Here is a 17,765-nt window from a genome sequence, read left to right on the forward strand (position 1 = left end):
GTGAGTACATACCATGTTTGTCTTTCTGAGTCTGGGTTACCTCATTCAGGATGATATTTTTTAGTTCCATCTATTTGCCTGTAAACCTCATGATGTCATTGTTTTTCTCTGCTGAGTAGTACTCCATTGTGTATATGTACCACATTTTATTTATCCATTCTTCAGTTGAAGGGCATCTATGTTGTTTCCAGGTTCTGGCTATTACAAATAATGCTGCTATGAACATAGCTGAGCATGTGTCCTTGTGGCATGATTGAGCCTTCCTTGGGTATATGCCCAAGAGTGGTTTAGCTGGGTTTTTAGGAAAGTTGATTCCCAGAGTATTTTTGTATCAATGTTCATGAGGGAGATTGGTCTGTAATTCTCTTTTGTGGCATCTCTGTGTGGATTGGGTATCAGGGTAACTCTAGCTTCATAGAAAGAGTTTGGCAATGTTCCTTCTGTTTCTATTGTGTGGAACAATTTGAGGAGTATTGGTATTAGTTCTTCTTTGAAATTCTGGTAGAATTCTGCCCTAAAACCATCTGGCCCTGGGCTTTTTTTAGATGGGAGAATTTTTAATGACTGCTTCTATTTCTATAGGAGTTATAGGTCTATTTAAATTATCTAGTCTTGATTTAATTTTGATATATGGTACTTATCCAGAAAGTTGTCCATTTCTTTTAGATTTTCCAGTTTTGTGGAGTACAAGTTTTTGAAGTATGACCTGATGATTCTCTACATTTCCTCATTGTCTGTTGTTATGTCTCCCTTTTCATTTCTGATTTTGTTAATTTGGATATTCTCTCTCTCTCTCTTTCTCTCTCTCTCTCTCTCTGTCTTTTGTTTAGTTTGCATAAGGGTTTGTCTATCTCATTGATTTTCTCAAAGAACCAACTCTTTGTTCCTTTGATTCTTTGTACTGTTCTCTTGGGTTTTATTTTATTTTATTGATTTCAGCCTTCAATTTGATTATTTCCTGGCGTCTAATTCTCCTGGGTGAGTTTGCTTCTTTTAGTTTTAGAGCTTTCAGGTGTGCTGTTAAGTCACTAGTGTGAGATTTCTCCAACTTCTTTATGTGGGCATTTAGAGCTATGAACTTTCTTCTTAGTATTGATTTTATAGTGTCCCATTAGTTTGGGTATGTTGTACATTCATTTTCATTGAATTCTAGGAAATCTCTAATTTCTTTGTTTCTTCCTTATCTAGTGGTGATTCAATTGAGCATTATTCATTTTCCATGAGTTTCTAGGCTTTCTGTAATTTGTGTTGTTGTTGAATTCTAACTTTAAGCCATGGTGGTCCAATAAAATACAGGAGGCTATTTCAATTTTTTTTGTGTCTGTTGAGACTTGATTTTTGACCAAGTATGTGGTCAGTTTTAGAGAGGGTTCCATGGAGTGCTGAGAAGAAGGTATATTCTTTTGTGTTTGGGTGGAATGTTCTGTAGATATCTATTAAGTTCATTTGAGTCATAACATCTGTTAGTTCCCTTATTTCTCTGTTAATTTTCTGTCTGGCAGACCAGTCCAGTGGTGAGAGTGGGGTGTTGAACTCTCCCACTATCAGTGTGTGAGGTTTGACATGTGATTTAAGCTTTAGTAATCTTTCTCTTATATATGTGTGCCCTTGTATTTGGGGAATAAATGTTCAAAATCGAGACTTCATCTTAATGGATTTTTCCTGTGATGAATATGTAGTGTCCTTCCCAATCTCTTTTGATTAATTTTAGTTTGAAGTCTATTTTGTTAGATATTAGAATAGCTACACTAGCTTGCTTCTAAAGTTCATTTGATTGGAAAGTCTTTTCCCAATGCTTTACTCTGATGTACTGTCTGTCTTTGAAGTTGAGGTGTGTTTCTTGTATGCAGCAGAAGGATGGATCTTGTTTTCGTATCCATTCTGTTAGCCTGTATCTTTTTATGGGTGCATTGAGTCCATTGACATTAAAGGATATTAATGACCAGTGATTGTTAGTTCCTGTTATTTTTTGGTGTTAGTGTTTTGTGTTTCCCTTCTTTGGGATTTGTTGGTGTGGGGTTATGTATTGCCTTTGTTTTCATGGTTACATCTAACGTCCTTGAATTGGATTTTTCCTTGTAGTGCTTTCTGTAGGACTGAATTTGTGGATAGGTATTATTGAAATCTTGTTTTGTCATTGAATATTTTGTGTACTCCGTATATGGTGATTGAAAGTTTTGCTGGGTATAGTAGTCTGGGCTGGCATCTGAGATCTCTTAGTGTCTGCATAACATCTGTCCAGGACCTTCTGGCTTTCAAAGTCTCCATTGAGAAATCAGATGTTATTCTTATGGGTCTGCCTTTATGTGTTACTTGGCCTTTTACCTTTGCAGCTCTTAATATTTTTTCTTTATTCTGTATGTTTAGTGGTTTTATTATTATGTGGTGAGGAGTCCTTTGGGGAGGGGGTGTTCAGGCTATTTGGTGTTCTGTAAGCTTCTTGTATCTTCATAGGCATTTCCTTCTTTAGGTTGGAAAAGTTTTCTTCTGTGATCTTGTTGAATATATTCTCTGTGCTTTTGAGCTGGTGTTCTTCTCCTTTTTCTATCCCTATTATTCTTAGGTTTGGTCTTTTCATGGTGTCCCAGATTTCCTGGACATTTTGTGTTATGACTTTGTTGGCTTTAATGTTTTCTTTGTCTGACGAATCTATTTCCTCTCTCGTCAGATTCTCTCTTCTATCTCTTGCATTCTGTTGGTTATGCTTGCATCTGTAGTTCCTCTTCATTTACTCAGATTTTCTCTTTCCAGCATTCCCTCAGTTTGTGACTTCGTTATTGTCTCTATTTCAGTTCTCAAGTCTTGAACTGTTTCCTTCACCTGTTTGACTGCTTTTTCTTGGTTTTCTTGACTTTCTTTAAGGGATTTATTGATTTCTTCCAATTTTTTGTTTGTCTCTTCCTCAGTTTTTTAAGGGAATTGTATCTTTCCTCTTTAAAGGCCTCTATTATCTTCATAAAGTCAGTTTAAGGTCATTTTCTTCTGCTTCTTCTATGTTGGGATGTTCAGGTTTTGCTATAGTAAAATCACTAGGTTCTGGTAATGTCATATTGCTCTTTATGTTGTTGAATGTATTCTTGCACTGGTATCTACCCTTCTCTTCCTCCAATTGGTGCAAATGGTCTCTGTGTCTCAGGAAGTTCTTGGTCCAATCAGAGATGGCAGAGTCTATGTCCCAGGGGGCAGCTGCAGTCTTGGGGAGATGAGTGATTTGGGAGATGGAGTGGGACTTGTAGGTTATAGGGTCAGATGGGGGACTTGGTAGTCAGGCCTACCTGCAGGAGTCTTGCTGGCTGACCTAAAACTGGGGCTGCAATGGGTGGGGGTATGGTGGCATGGGTTGTACCTCTGGGCCTAAGATCTTGAGGCTGGTGTGATTGGCTAGGAGAACAATGACTCACCTCTTGGTCCAATCAGAGTTGGCAGAATCTGTCCTATCATAATTTTAAATATTTTATTCCGAGTAATGCCAACTTGAACTTCACTTTCTTTGCTGGTTAGTCTGGCTATGTATTTATAGATGTGCTTAGAATACTAGATTTTAGTCTTTATTAATTTTTTTCTGTTGTTTACTTTTATTTTTGCTGATATCTGCTCCTATTTCTTGCCTTCTGGTTGGATCTGGTTTTTATTTCTTTGTCTTTTCTAGATTCTTGTATTGGAAACTGAGGTCACTTAGTTGAGGTACTCAGTGCTATCAAACTTCCCCAGAGTGCAGCATTGGCAGCATCCTGCAAGTAGGAAATATATTTTTATTTTCTTTATACTTTCTAGTCACCATTTTGATTTCTCTTCAGCTGATGGATTATTTGGAAATATATCATTTACTTTTCAAGTATTTATTGTTTTTTTTCAAGATCTTTCTGATGCTGATTTATAATTTAATTACACTCCAGTCATAAGATGTACTTTGTTCAAATTCAGTTCTTTTAAATCTACCAAGACTGGTTTTCTTGCACAGAGCATAGTTTATTTTGGTAAATGCTTCATTTTAATAACACTTGAAAGAACTGTTTTCTGATGTCTTGGATGGAGGGTGTTCTATCAGTATCAATCAGGTTAAGTTGGTTGATATTGTTTAGTTCTACATTCCTTAATGATTTTCTATCTCCTTGTTCCATCAATCATTGAGAGAAAACAAAATCTCTAACAAAAATTTTGCCTTTGTTTTTACTAATATTTCTCTCAGTTTTTATTTTATGGCACTGACTTTTGCTTGGAACTAAAAAGGTGTTTAAGATTGTTTATGCCCTGCTGATGAATTGAACTCTGTATCATTTTGTTATTCTTAATTGGGCACTAAATATTTGTGTATTAGTATAAATATTATTGAGTTTTGTTCTGGGCTACATGTAAGTTACTCAGAAGCATTTTAGTCATTGGTTCTTATGGGTTTCACTTGTACACCAGGCTGTGTTTAGTCTGGGCATAATTATTCCTCACCACTAAGGAAAGCTTTTTGGGTGTTCTACCTCCTGTCCTGTGACTCATAATGTTTTTTCCATCTTGTGGGTGGGAACAGGCTCTCTTCCTAGCTCTGTGTGAATACCAGTAATGTTTGCTTAATTCTCCACTGTTTCTTCTTTGGGGCTTGCTCCCTCACAGTCATGCAAAGTGCAGTCCTTGCAGAGCTCCCATTCCCCCAGGCTTTCAGCTCTGTAGTCTAAACTTGAGAAGTTCACTGGGTTCTTTTTGTTATCTCCCTTCTGGTTTCATAGTGGAGAAACATTGTCAAAGCAGCAACCTGGGACAATCGCAAAAGTTCTCCTCACTGCTCCCCACCTCTCTGCATCATTATTTAGATAACCCATTGTGTCTTGATAGGCAATATCTTGAATACAATGTCTTACTGTTTATTTTGCTTTGGATTGGCTTTTGAGACAGGTTCTCTCTATGCAGCCCAGGCTGTCCTGGAACTTAGAGGCCTCCTGCTTTCCAAGTTCTAGAATTATAGGTATGCACCATTATGCCTGACTTAGATGAGCTTTTAATGTACAATTGTAAGAAGTGAGACAGACTCAACACATTTTCCTTTGATCCAGGAAAAGGAGTTTGCTGTTTGTTTATTTGTCTTCCCTTTGTGGTTTGACTATGATCAGAACAGCATGTGGTTCTGCAGAGCTCTTTGTGGCTCTTCTTAGAGGAAGTCTTAGCAAAACTCAGGCAGGGAATTGGCAGCATGAAACATGGATTGAGGAACTCAACATTCTCCCTTAACCGTCACAACAATGCTACCTTAGATCGTGGGGGATCTTTGTTTCTGAGACTCTTGATGTTATTTGTTACACAGCATATTGTCACAATAACTAACTGATACATGGTGCTTGATAAATATCACTATAGTATTTTCTAAAAAGGGTGTAATTATATTAATATTTAAGCCATATCTAGCTTGACAAACTAAGTGTTATCTTCATGTTTTAACTTTTGAAAGCACAGTACACTCATTCATGTTTTTGTTACTGTTTTGTTTCTCAGAACCACCATGATTTTGCCAAGCACCTGTGAGCCATGGTTGCATGAAACATTAATGTATCTAATTTCCCTTCCAGTGAGTGAAAGAGATAAAACCCTTTATGGCACCTGCTTGTAGAAGAAGCCAAACACCGAAGCTGACAGAGGCAGCAGACTATATAGCCCTAGGGGTTATGTCTCAAACAACCATATATTTCTCTCTTGACTCCTCCTACATTCACAACCTTGTGTTTCCGATGGACAGTGCATGGTATTCAGTGCATTGTGACCTCTTCCTGCTGTGGTCTAATCTCTGTTCTTTTGGTTGACTGCTAGCTCAGAATTCACATCCTTGCCTGGTTACTATCTTGCTCTTTGCATTTTTCCCATCCTGTTAAATACCCGGAGGCTCCTACTCACAGAATGCCTCACCTAGCACATAGAAACACAACAGCAATAGCAAGTTCTGCTGTGAGATGGAAGGAGGGACAACTGACTTTTCTCATCCCTGGACTCAGGTCCTGTATCACACACTTGTTTTTATTGGCAAGGCTGGATATTTCAACACTTTTTTTATTTGCTAGTTAATATTCCCCTTATATGACTATTTCTATTCTTGTCCACTGCCTACTAATCTCTTGAGGTCTTGGTTTTAAAAAATCAATTTATATGAATTCTTTATGTAGCAGAGATAGCAAACTACTTCTGCAACGTTTGCTGTGAAATTCTTTGTCTAATATTCATTTGTTACTTTGGCTTTTGCTCTTCAGAAGATATGTGCTTTGAGTGTAAGACTTATGCCCATAAATAACAAAGGCCACATTTAAGTGTGTGTACTTCCATCTTTACAATGTCTGTAATACGTTTTCTCAGGCAAAGTAAGTCTCACTATAGAATGCTCAGATTAGCAGCCAAGGATGTGTTCAGGGGGAAGAAGAAATTGGATCGCTCTGTGACAGGAATGGCTAATGACATCTTCTCTCTGATGAGACTCTGTGGCCTACTCTTCATTTATGGATTCTAAAATATTTATTGCACATCTACTCTATGCCAGGCTCTACTGCCTGGGACATTCTGAACCCTTGTTTAATGGTCACTGAGATTTAATTGAGGTTTGATGAGATGGATGAATGGTAAACAATATCAATAAAGTTGAGTGTTACCTTAACTGCATTCTTGGAGTTATTAACTTTAGGATCTATAGAGACAATCTTGGGGGAGCAGAGCAGACATAGTTCCTACCCTTCAGATGTCAACGGAAGACTGGGGAAGGCAGACAAGCAAAAGACAATTACAATAGAGTATGACAGGAGCTTTGAGGGAGGATATGGTGTTTGAGGGTCTTGCAAATATGCATCCAGGCATCTGTCTAGGTTAAAGGGCAAGCTATAGCTTCCTGGACTGGTAATGTCTAAATGGAGACCTGGGGAATATCTAAGAATGGCTGAAAGGGGCGGGTTGGTGGTCACCATGTTCTTGGAAAGACACAGCTTTTCTTTAAGTGGGAGAAAAACTGTGTCTTTGAGAATGCAAGGTGCTGTAGAGTATCCCAGAGGTGACGTTTGAGAAGGGCCAGATGTTATCATGGTTAGTCCTTACATTATCTGACCCCTTCCTTCCTTCCTTTCTTCCTTCCTTCCTTCCTTCCTTCCTTCCTTCCTTCCTTCCTTCTTTCCTTCCTTCCTACCTTTGTACATTTATTTACTTAGTGCATATATACTTGCCCATTGAAGTCAGAGGACAGTTGTAGTAGTTAGTTCTCTCCTTATCCACCTGGTTTCTCTGGACCTAACTCAGGTCATCAGGCTTAGTGGCAAGCATCCTTACCTGCTGAGCCACCTCACTGGTCCTACCCCTTCTTTTAACTCCTTTAAACCTTTATAAAACATACAACCATTACCAGTTACCAGTGAAAAGGAGGCTGGCTTGAGAATCAAGACAGTCAATTTTCAATTGTTCTGTTGTATCACAACAATATGGCTTTGATGAGTTGAACCTACCTGGGCCTGTTTTCTGTTCTGTGAAAGTGGGGACCAGGCAGTTCCGGCACCCACTGTGAGTCATAGAAGCTGCATGGACTCTCTTTGGGCATTATGTTCTCTTCTTCGGTCCATTTATTAAGTCTGTGTCCCCAGCTCACAGAAGGCACCAAAACCCAAGAACATGCATAAATAGCCAGAGTCCGAGAGGAGATTTTCCCCCAAGTCAGCAAAGCAAATCCCCCAGCTAGATTCTGCCTAGCCCCTGCTCCCAAACCCATCAAGCATAACTCTGTGGGCTATTGATTTCCACAGAAGCAGTCAAGCTAGAGGGTGAGAGCTCCTGGAGGGTACTTGGGAAAGGTGGGGGGATTTTCTAGGCCGTGCCTAGTACATTATGGGCCCTCAGTTAATACTCATTGAAGTTTCATTGACGTTTGATGAGATGGATGAACCATACAATATGTCAATAAAGTTAAGTATTACCCTAACCACATTCTTAAAGTTATTAAAAATGTCAAGAGCAGGGTGATTTATTTCTTCATTCTATGGAAACATTGCAAAGACAGTATGTCTAAAAAATGTGCAGGGCTTAAATGATAATGATTTATCTTTCTGGTTCTCCTTAGTGTTTAGTGTCAGAGACCATTTCTGATGCCATTGTCTCTAAGGTCTTTGGCCATTTGACACCTTTTTTTTTTTTTTTTTTGGCCCTAAGAGCTTTGGGAGATTGCTGTCTAGGTTGGAGGCTCAGAAGCTGATGTAAATTCATTCCCTAGCCACCTCCTGTCTGCAGCTGATCCCCGGGCAGCTGCCTAAGTGTGACCCTTTGCGTTTGACACTGTTGCCCTTGAGTAATGGGTACTTTATGGTGTGTGTGTGTGTTGGGGTGCGGGGGAGGGTTGTTGGCTAAAGCTCAGATCCTGAGTTAAGAGATGAAAACTATAGCTCCCCGTCTGACATAGTATCTCTCCTGGGAAGCTATAAGCACCAGTGACCACTGTAGCTGGAATTATCTGCTTTGGGAATTTGTGTTCACTGTGAAATCACTTGACACATCTTGGTATGCAGTGGAGCTCCTGGTGGGGATAGCCTCGGATTCCCTGGGATGACTTGGTCACAGGAGTCGAGTCCACCGGCATGAGAATCCTGAACCTCAGTGTGTACCTTTCAGTATCTAAGATGCACATGCCATGGGGACAGAGCCTGTACAGATACCACTCAGCAGTGTGTTCAGAGAAACACTTGGAAAACTGTATTTTACTTCCTGAACTAACAATGTGATTAAAAACCGCGTGCAGAATGACAACAGCTGAAACAATAACTAACCTTCCAGCCTTGCAGCCTCAGCGAAGCCTACACCCCCACCCCCAGCTGCTCGCTGGCGCCCCCTCTTTCAAGGAGTCCGCTCTCCGAAAGCTTAAGCAAAGGGCTTTGTGTGAGCTCTCTTCCTGCCTCCTGCCTCCTCTAGGATCATCTCCACGTTCTGTGCCATTCTTGGCCTCGAGGGGGCACCAGAGCTTGCACATAGCAAGGTGGCGGCTCCTTGAGACAAAAGAGTTGGATTTTGGATGCCAATTTGTCTTAACATTGTGTAAGGTCTGTCTCAAGCCGAGAGGCCATATACGGACCCGAGTCGGGATGCGCGTTTTCTGGCTGTTCTGTTGCTAGCCAGGGGATGCCAGTGGTCCACAACGCGAGGTGATGGGGGAAAGCGAGATTCAGCTGCTTTTTGTGTGGCAGACTCCACGCTATCTGGGTGAGCGGCTGGGAAAAGGGGCCCCTGAAATAAAATCTTTGGAGGCAAGTGGCTTCTCCTCACCTCGCCCCTTGCTGTGGAGGAGCCGCCTTCAGCAATGAGACAAAAGGTCCAGAGACTCGAGGCAAAGAACACAGCGAGATGTAAGGATCAAGAAGAAAGAAAAGGAAAGAATGCGAGCTGAGGGCAAAACCAAGGAGACAGAGAGAAGCTAATATATGGTGATTGTTCTAAGCAGTGTTATGGGTTTTTGGAGCAAAACACAATTTGTAGGAAGCAAACTTCCCCAAATGTGAGTACTTAATACAGAAGAAAACAGAAGGATTGATAATGGAAATTAGGCTAATGAATAAACAAGCTGCTTAAAAAATGGGCTCCTCTCGCAGTCCGTTATTTTTAACTTAGTGGCAATTTGCATACTAGTTAATTTGCATATATTAAATACTGCTCCCCTTCTCCTTCCCACCTCCTCCACTTCAGAATAACATTTCATTACGGTGCTGCTGGGCCTGAGGACTCGTAGGCTCCAGAGAGTTTATTAATTTATCCAACACATGCTGTGTACATTTTTATCACTCACTGCACAGTGGACCCGGTATCTTTGAAGTCATTAACAAGACAGGGGTGTTCTGCTCGAGGTATTCAAAAGACAGCTGAGAAAAGCCAGCCTGCGAAAAAATGTACCAGCAGAACAGGGGAAGATGATGTTTGGCATCTGCCCTTTCTAGGAAGACAAAAGTGAGCCACGGATGACTCCTTCTTCTGTATCAGGGAGCCTTCGGATTGCTTCTCTTGCTTATTTATTTTAATTTCTATAAAATAAATAGAACTGATTCCCAGTGGGTCATCGATGCCCCCAAAGAACTAGCCACACATGACATTTCCTTAGGTGCTATCCATACCAGAGACATGGCCCTTAGGGACCTCCCAATACTCCTGCTGACAAGATGGGCTAGGGAATGATGGCTAGGCACCTCATCTTCTGTGCCTGCTGCTACCACCTGAGGCTACCTGGCTCATCCTTGGCTGTACCTTCTCTTCATTGACCTCTCCTGGGGCCCTTTCCACAACTCTCCCTTCCCTTGTAGCTTCTGTTATAATAGGAACTTCTGCCTTGAGCTCAATTGCTTAGAGAAACGTTCTGCAGTCAGCTAGTCATCTCCCATGGGAGTAGAAGGACAATGACCGTTCAAGGGGTTCCTTCAGAAAGTCACCAGCACTGGCCTACCTGCACTAACCCTACTGTTTTCCATTGTCATCTTCTCAGTTTGCATATTTGTCCTGGTTTCTGCCACCTCAGGTACTTCCGTTGAAGAGAGACCTGTGTATGTGTCTAGAGCTGGGAAGGCTTCCTCTAGATGCCAATAAAAACTGAAATCAAGTTAAATAATGTGTCTAATCATTCTTTCATTAAACATTTATTGAATGCCTACTGTGTGCCAGCCGACCAGGCACTAGAGACATGGAACTTACATCCTGCGGGCAGAGACAGGCAATACACACATAAATGGTAAATAATTGATAGTGTTTGGGACAGGTAAGTGTTAAGCTAGGGGGTAAGTGAGATGATGGAATAGTGAGTGACAGACAGGAGGAAGCCTTTCTTTAGGGTCAGCCTCTCAGAGGACATGCTTTGAGAGGTATAACAAAGGAGAACAGAGGGAGGTAGGACAGGTTCAGGAACTGTTCCATCTTGGTGTGCGTCTTGAGTCTTCTCAAACTTTTGTGACTTTGCATTTGGCCAAAATAATCTACCAATCCCAATGTACTTGTCACCGCTTGGTCCCAAGGTATAAGTTAGCAGATAGTTCTAAGTCTAAGAAGCAGCTGTTCTTATGACCCTCACTCTATTGAGATGACAGGGTATGTGGGGCAGACAAGATTCCTTCAAACTATCCTGAGGAGCAGACTCCTCTGAAAGAGACAGTGATGCACATTGCTAGCTAGACACTCAGGATGAGTCTCATGACCTCCCTGTCCTTCAGTTTTCCAATTTGTAGAACAAGTAGAAGAAATGTACAAAGATTGATATCTACAAAAGGCTCAATAAATGTGCCAAAGTGTGGGAATGGTGTTGAAGAATTTTTATGTGTTATAATGAACATCTATAGAGTAGAAAATGTTCCAAGAGTGGTCTCTGAGCCCCTGATGGCTTCAGTCAGAGAACCAGGCAGCCTTGGATTTCAAAGTTGTTCCACTAGCTTCATAACAGCATTGTCCTTGAGCAAGCTATCGAATCTGATTATGACTCGGTTTGCTCATTTGTAAGATGAAGATAATAACAGTGTCTCCCGTATGTGCTATTACAGGGATTAATGTGACAATACTTGTAAAACATTGAACCCACACATGTGAGATGCTATGGTTAATACTATTTCACTGACCTGGCCTATGGCAATAAGTAGCTTGATTCCCTTGATTAGCAAGAGCTGGTTGCATTCTTCATGCAGCATGCTGCCATCCTTTCTTTTTTGTTAACTTATTCCCTGACTGTCTGCCACGCTATCATTTCAGTACCGTTTTCCCCACCACTGATGCCTTTACCCCAGTCCAAGTCAACGTTTTCTCTTTCTAGTGTGACAGCAGTGGCTCCTCCACATTGTCTCCCTGCTCCTGCCCCTCCTAAGCCCCTTGTCAATTGCATGGCAAACAGGTGATGTCTGTAAAACATCCAGTGGCCACTCAATGATGTCTGCTCACTTCTATAATACAATCACACTCTGTGCCCCACATCTAAAGCTTTGACTGCCCTGTCCCTTGCTATGTCCCCAACCTTAGTGGTTCTCACTTTCCTCTGTGCCTGCCACACTCCCATGACACTTGCTATTCTATTCATAAACACACCAAACTATGGCAGCCTTCAGGTCTTCAGATAGTAGATTTCTTCTGCCTCAAATATGCTTCCTTGTGGGTTCTGACTAGCTGGGGAAATCAACAAGGGGCTTCATTTGACTATGAATAATAGAAGATTCTAACAACAGTGACTTCCATATATACTAGTATATATTTTTGTTATTTGATTAGAAATCTATTAAGGGTGGCATTTATCATTGGCTCAAAACAAGAGGATAGTCCCTAAGGTTTTCTTTCACAGTTGCAAGAAATCTGTCACAACCCTAGCCATTTTATTTATACTTTAGGCAGGAAAATGGAGTCCTCCTGGGGCTGAGGAGATGTCTCAGTGGATAAAGTACTTAATATGCAAAGCATGGATACCTCATCTCAGATTCCCTGTTCCCCCACAAAAGACAGGCATGACAGCATGGGTCTATAATATCCATGTTAAGTGATGAAATGGAGACAGGCAGTGTCTAGTTAGTCAGCTTGTTATAGCCCAGAGGAATCTATGAGGAAAACCTTGATTGAAGAATTGTCTAGATCAGACTAGCCCATGAGCGTGTCTGTGAGGGATTGCCTTGATGATTAATTGATGTGTCAGGATTCTTGATGTGGGCGGTACCATTCCTTTGGCAGGAAGTCATGGGCTGTGTAATAAACCCAGTTAAGCATGAACTGGTGAATGAATCAGCAAGTAACATTCTTCCATGGTTCTTGCCTTTAGGTTCCTGTTTTGACTTCCTGGCCTGACATCTCTCAGTGATGGACTGTGGCCTAGAAGTGTAAGCCAAATAAACTCTTTACAAGTTGCCTTTGGTCAGATTGTCTCATCACAGCAACAGAAAAGTAGAACAGACAATTTGGGGCTAGCCTGTCTAGCTGAAACAGGAAGTTCCAGGTTAAGTGAGAGACTCTCTCAAAAAATGAGATGATAGAAGGAGGTGATAGAAGAAGACAGCCAAAAGTCAAAGTCAACTTCTGATCTACACACACACACACACACACACACACACACACACACACACACACACACGGAGGTGGGGCAGCCCTTATATTAGAGAATCAAGGATTTCCCCTCAATAACAATTTATATATCATTGGTCAGAACATTGTCACACTGACTATCCCTTGAGCCCAACAAGGCTGGTCTATGTGTGCTTTAAGAAGACACACGGGGCTGAGACCACAAACAAAATTGTGGCTGGGTACACTGTGTTTTTAAATAAAAACCAAGAAGTGGGATGGTGGCAGGCAGCTAGCGTGCCGTAGCTAGCTTCTAATTTTGTAGGTTTTGGTTTACTAACCCCCCATCACATTATCTTTTGTCAGAAAGCTTCTCTGTTTCCTTCATCTCAGTTTTTCTAATGTGATCACTTAATTCTTTGCTGACTTATGTGCAAGAGCAGAAACTATGCCTGCTTGGCTTGCCACTCAATCCTTAGAACTCAGATCAGAGCTGAGTGTGCCCTGGGTTCTCAAGAAATTATTCACTAAATGAGTCAGTCAATGCATGGATATAGGATCCCTCCAGGATGATGGGAAATTCTCTGTTTCTTTCCTAGGTAATTCCAATCAAGAAGAACCCTCACAAAATGGAATTGTTAAATAAAAACAAACCCAATAAGCCAATGTTAACATTTGTCAAATTATCACATGACTAAATGTATGAAAATGAATTGCTGGGTTTCCTCTTTGTATGATGTTCAGATATCTAGAGACAATGGTCACCAAGCACCTCCCGTGCCATCATCTGTAATATAATTAAAAACGCTCTCAGCACCTTCTCCATTTTCTGCCTCTGCCTTTCCAGCTAGCCAAACACTTTCTCTAGCACCACATGCACAAAAAGGGAGAAATTAATTTCCACTGGGAAGTAACTAAAACAATTTTTTGCTTGCTCCTCACTACTGAGTGAAGCTGGGTAGCATCTAGCCACAGCCCGAGGTCTTTTCCTTCTGGATTTCTATCAAGGCATGTCTCCTCCCTTGTTGATGTTTACTTGTACATTTGACCCTTTGACTAGACAGAATTATCTGGTCAGGATGAGGCAATACACAAGACTTTTTGTGGCAAATTATTCTTCCATTTCACTCCTTAGTTTCTCCTGTTAGCTTTGTGGGTGAGGCAAGCTGGTGCATGCAGACAAAAAATATAATACTTTGTGGGGGGAGAGGGGCTAGAGAAACAGTTTAGTCAACAAAGTGTTTGCTGCAAATCACTGGTGATTTGAGCTTGGATTCCCAGCACCCACTTAACAATCTGGGAATGGCAGTATGCACCTGCAATCCCAGGGCTGGAGGAGCAGAGAAAGGAGGATTCATGGAGTACTCACTGGCCAGTCAGTCTAGCCAAGTTAGAGCACTCCAGGCTTAGTGAAAGACCCTGTCTCAAAAAGTAAGGAGGGGAGCGATTAAAGAAGACACTGGATATTGACCTATGGACTCTACATGCATGCATGTGCACACATGTGCATGTACATCCACACACATGCACATATACATGAACATGAATGTGAACATACACACACACACACACACACACTCATACACACACGAACAGGATAAGGCTGAGATAAAAATTCTTCATTGTATAGAGAATCCTATAGATCATATCACCATTAATCATCATCTTTAAATTTACCCTACCAGTTATAAGTCTACTGAATGTTATTATCATGAGGTCTATATCTCTGTAATCTATTTACAGCATTATAGGAAGCTCCATCAAAGTCATTACTTGAATGAACAGGCAGTGTATCTGTTGTGTCTCTTTAATTCTCTATTATGGTTGTACCACCAATAATTATGTCTAATAAGACTTGTTTTTAATGTGTCTGTGTTGATACTAAGGAATATGCTTCCTAATCTAGGGACTCATATTCCCTTTATTGGGCAATCTGCCCATGGAGTATTTATGGTACCATGTTGTTCGTTCAAACATCAGACCTAGCCCTCTTTCCAAAATATAGCAAATATATGAGCATGGGATAAAAGAGACTAAGATGAAAATCTGTAGAAATTACTTAGATCAGGAGTTAATAATAATGCCCCAACCAGAAATTGTGCTAAAGTTCTAAAACTGGCCATGATGTCACTTGTGCAAATTATTAATAACTCAGTTATATATCTGATGATTTTTCTTTGTAGACCAAGAAACTAAAGGAGGTCACATAATAGCCAAAGGATTGTGGATGAGACATCAAAACTTGGATTTCTCGTGAAACCTGCTACTTATCAGACTTACTGACATGTTATTCTGGAGCAGTCTTTTCTCTTGGAGGTCTCAAAGAGGGACCAGGATCCTTTTCAATCCTGTCTCAAGGAGTCACTGTGACAGATAAAATGCAGCATTACACAATAGTGGGACACTATTATTGCTGCTTCTGGAGGAGTTTGTGTCTCCAAGTGGGAACCATGGCTGTCAGGTCCATGATTGCAGTTGTAAATTCTGTGGGATGTTGGAAACGCATACTGTTTGGGGTTGATCATATTCTCTAATTGGGTGTCACCTTTCATGAGCCAAGCAGCTGCCAAGTCTGATTGCCTCTGATTTAGTTTCTTGGAACCGATCAGCATATTGTTTTGTTAACAACTATCTGAGGATCAAGAAGTCTTCTGAGTGCTAGCATTTGCAATCCAGCAGCTGTCTGGGGGCTGTCTCTGTAAGCGCAAATGGGACTCACGCCCCATTCTCTTTGCACCAATGTGGTGACAAAATAAAAAAGGGGGTTCAGTGACTCCCTACTGCCCTGAATGCTCAGTAAGTAATTTTTATATTTCAATTAAGAAAATACAATCTCAGTTCTTCCTAGACCAATCTGCCCCTGTTTATAAATTAATTAGGATGCACAGAGCCAAGAATGAGGTTGAAGACAGCACTCATGTCACCTTAATAGCTGGAAACTATCCAGTACCTTCTGTTCCTTCATCTATATCTCTGAACACATATGCACCCATCCATCCACCCTTTCATCTTTCCATTCTTCCATCCTTCCATCTGTCCATCTGTCCATTCACTCATCTATCTACTTATCCATCTATCCACCTATCCATCTATCTGTACATCATCTATCTGTCCATCCATTCCTTCATACACAACTGACTATTCATTGGTTATTTGTGATGCAAAAGACCGTGGGACCTAAACTTTGCCCTCCAAGAGTTTATTGTTTAGTGACATGAATTACATACTGTTGATGGTTAAAAACAGTTTCATCTGAGGCTTTTGCCTTCCTCAGTTCCTGCCTGAACAAACCTTCTATTCAACCTCTCCATCCTGGAGTCTATTTCTAAGATCCTGAGTGATAGATATGGGTCTTCCCTTCCCTAGCTTCCTCTGTGGTACCCTATCCAGGGTATAGTTGTACTGTTTATCTTGGTATGGATGGCTGAAGGAAGTTTTTAAGAGGTCTCGCCACAAGATCAGGGTCTTCTTCCAAATTTTGAGAGTCTCTAGACCTTCTTGAGCTCTGTTCCCCAAAACATAGTCTATGGGATATTTATGGAGGTTCACCTTGAAAAAAAAGTGGTTGCCAAACATGCAGGCAGTATCTGAGAGAGTAGAACTGTATAATGCCTGGATGTAGCTGATACAAGAGCTTTACTCAAGCAACACGTCAGGGTGTAAGTGACTTGTGATGAAGTTCCCCATAGGCTCCAACTTCCTGTTAGCTCTCTGTTTCCTGACTGCAGATGCAATGTGACCAGCCACCTCACACCTTATACTGCAGCTTCTCCACCATGCTTGACTGTGCCCTTAGATTATGATTCAAAGCAAACCATTCCTCCTTAAGTACTTTCTGCCAGCAACAAGAAAAGTAACTAATGAACAGTTGCTCTGTGCCTTGGAAGGTTTGTTGGGGGCTGAAATATCCACCGGTATAGGGCTAGGCCATTGTCTCCTTGGGATGGTGCTTCTAATGCCAGGATTGAAAATTTATGTGGCTCAGTGCCCAGTCAACATAAACAATGAAACAAGCAGGCAAAGACCATGGGGGTCTCGAACTAAAGCCACAGGGAGCTGCTGCTCCAACGATCCAGACAGACTGCAGCCTCCACAGGAGTGCTGGCCTCATGGCCAGACCTCAGGTTTCACAAGATATCTGTGTTTCTAATTCAATTTTAGAAAATGCTAGGCCCAGGAAGCAAAATATATCTGTGAGCTGTATGCGGCCCATGAACTGTGGTTGTGTTTCTGTTCTGAGCCACTGTGCATGGCTTAAGACAGCACCTGGGGCAGAAACAGTGAGTAGGGTCACATAGTCATCTCTGTGGGGCTCTGCCCTTGATGGGACACTGGGAGGCAGGGTAAACTGGGGGGTGGGGAGGGTAGTGTCTATATAGTTCAAAGAAGGGTCTGAGAACAGAAAGTGTAAAGCATGATTCTAAATGTGTGTTGGCTACTTGCCTGTCTGTGGACTGGGGAAAATGTGCAGGTTTTAAGAGCAAACTCTTATTTGCAAATGTACTTATTCCTTAAATTCCTTCTTAAAACATTACTGTATGTTATTTAATCTTTGTGAAATCCATCAAGGACTCCCAACTGTACACAAGATAACAGTTGGCAGTTAAACCCCTTCATATTAAGACTACACATCCAATCCATTCATTCAGGTGGGGATTCATTCATTTGATATATACACAAATAGTTACACAAATACTTATCAAATGTTCTTTTTTTTTGCAGGGTACCATATCAGGTCCTTCTGGGAATACAAAAATAAATAAGACATTGTC

Source organism: Peromyscus eremicus, chromosome 7, assembly GCF_949786415.1.
Source record: "Peromyscus eremicus chromosome 7, PerEre_H2_v1, whole genome shotgun sequence".
NCBI classification, from domain to species: Eukaryota; Metazoa; Chordata; class Mammalia; order Rodentia; family Cricetidae; genus Peromyscus; species Peromyscus eremicus.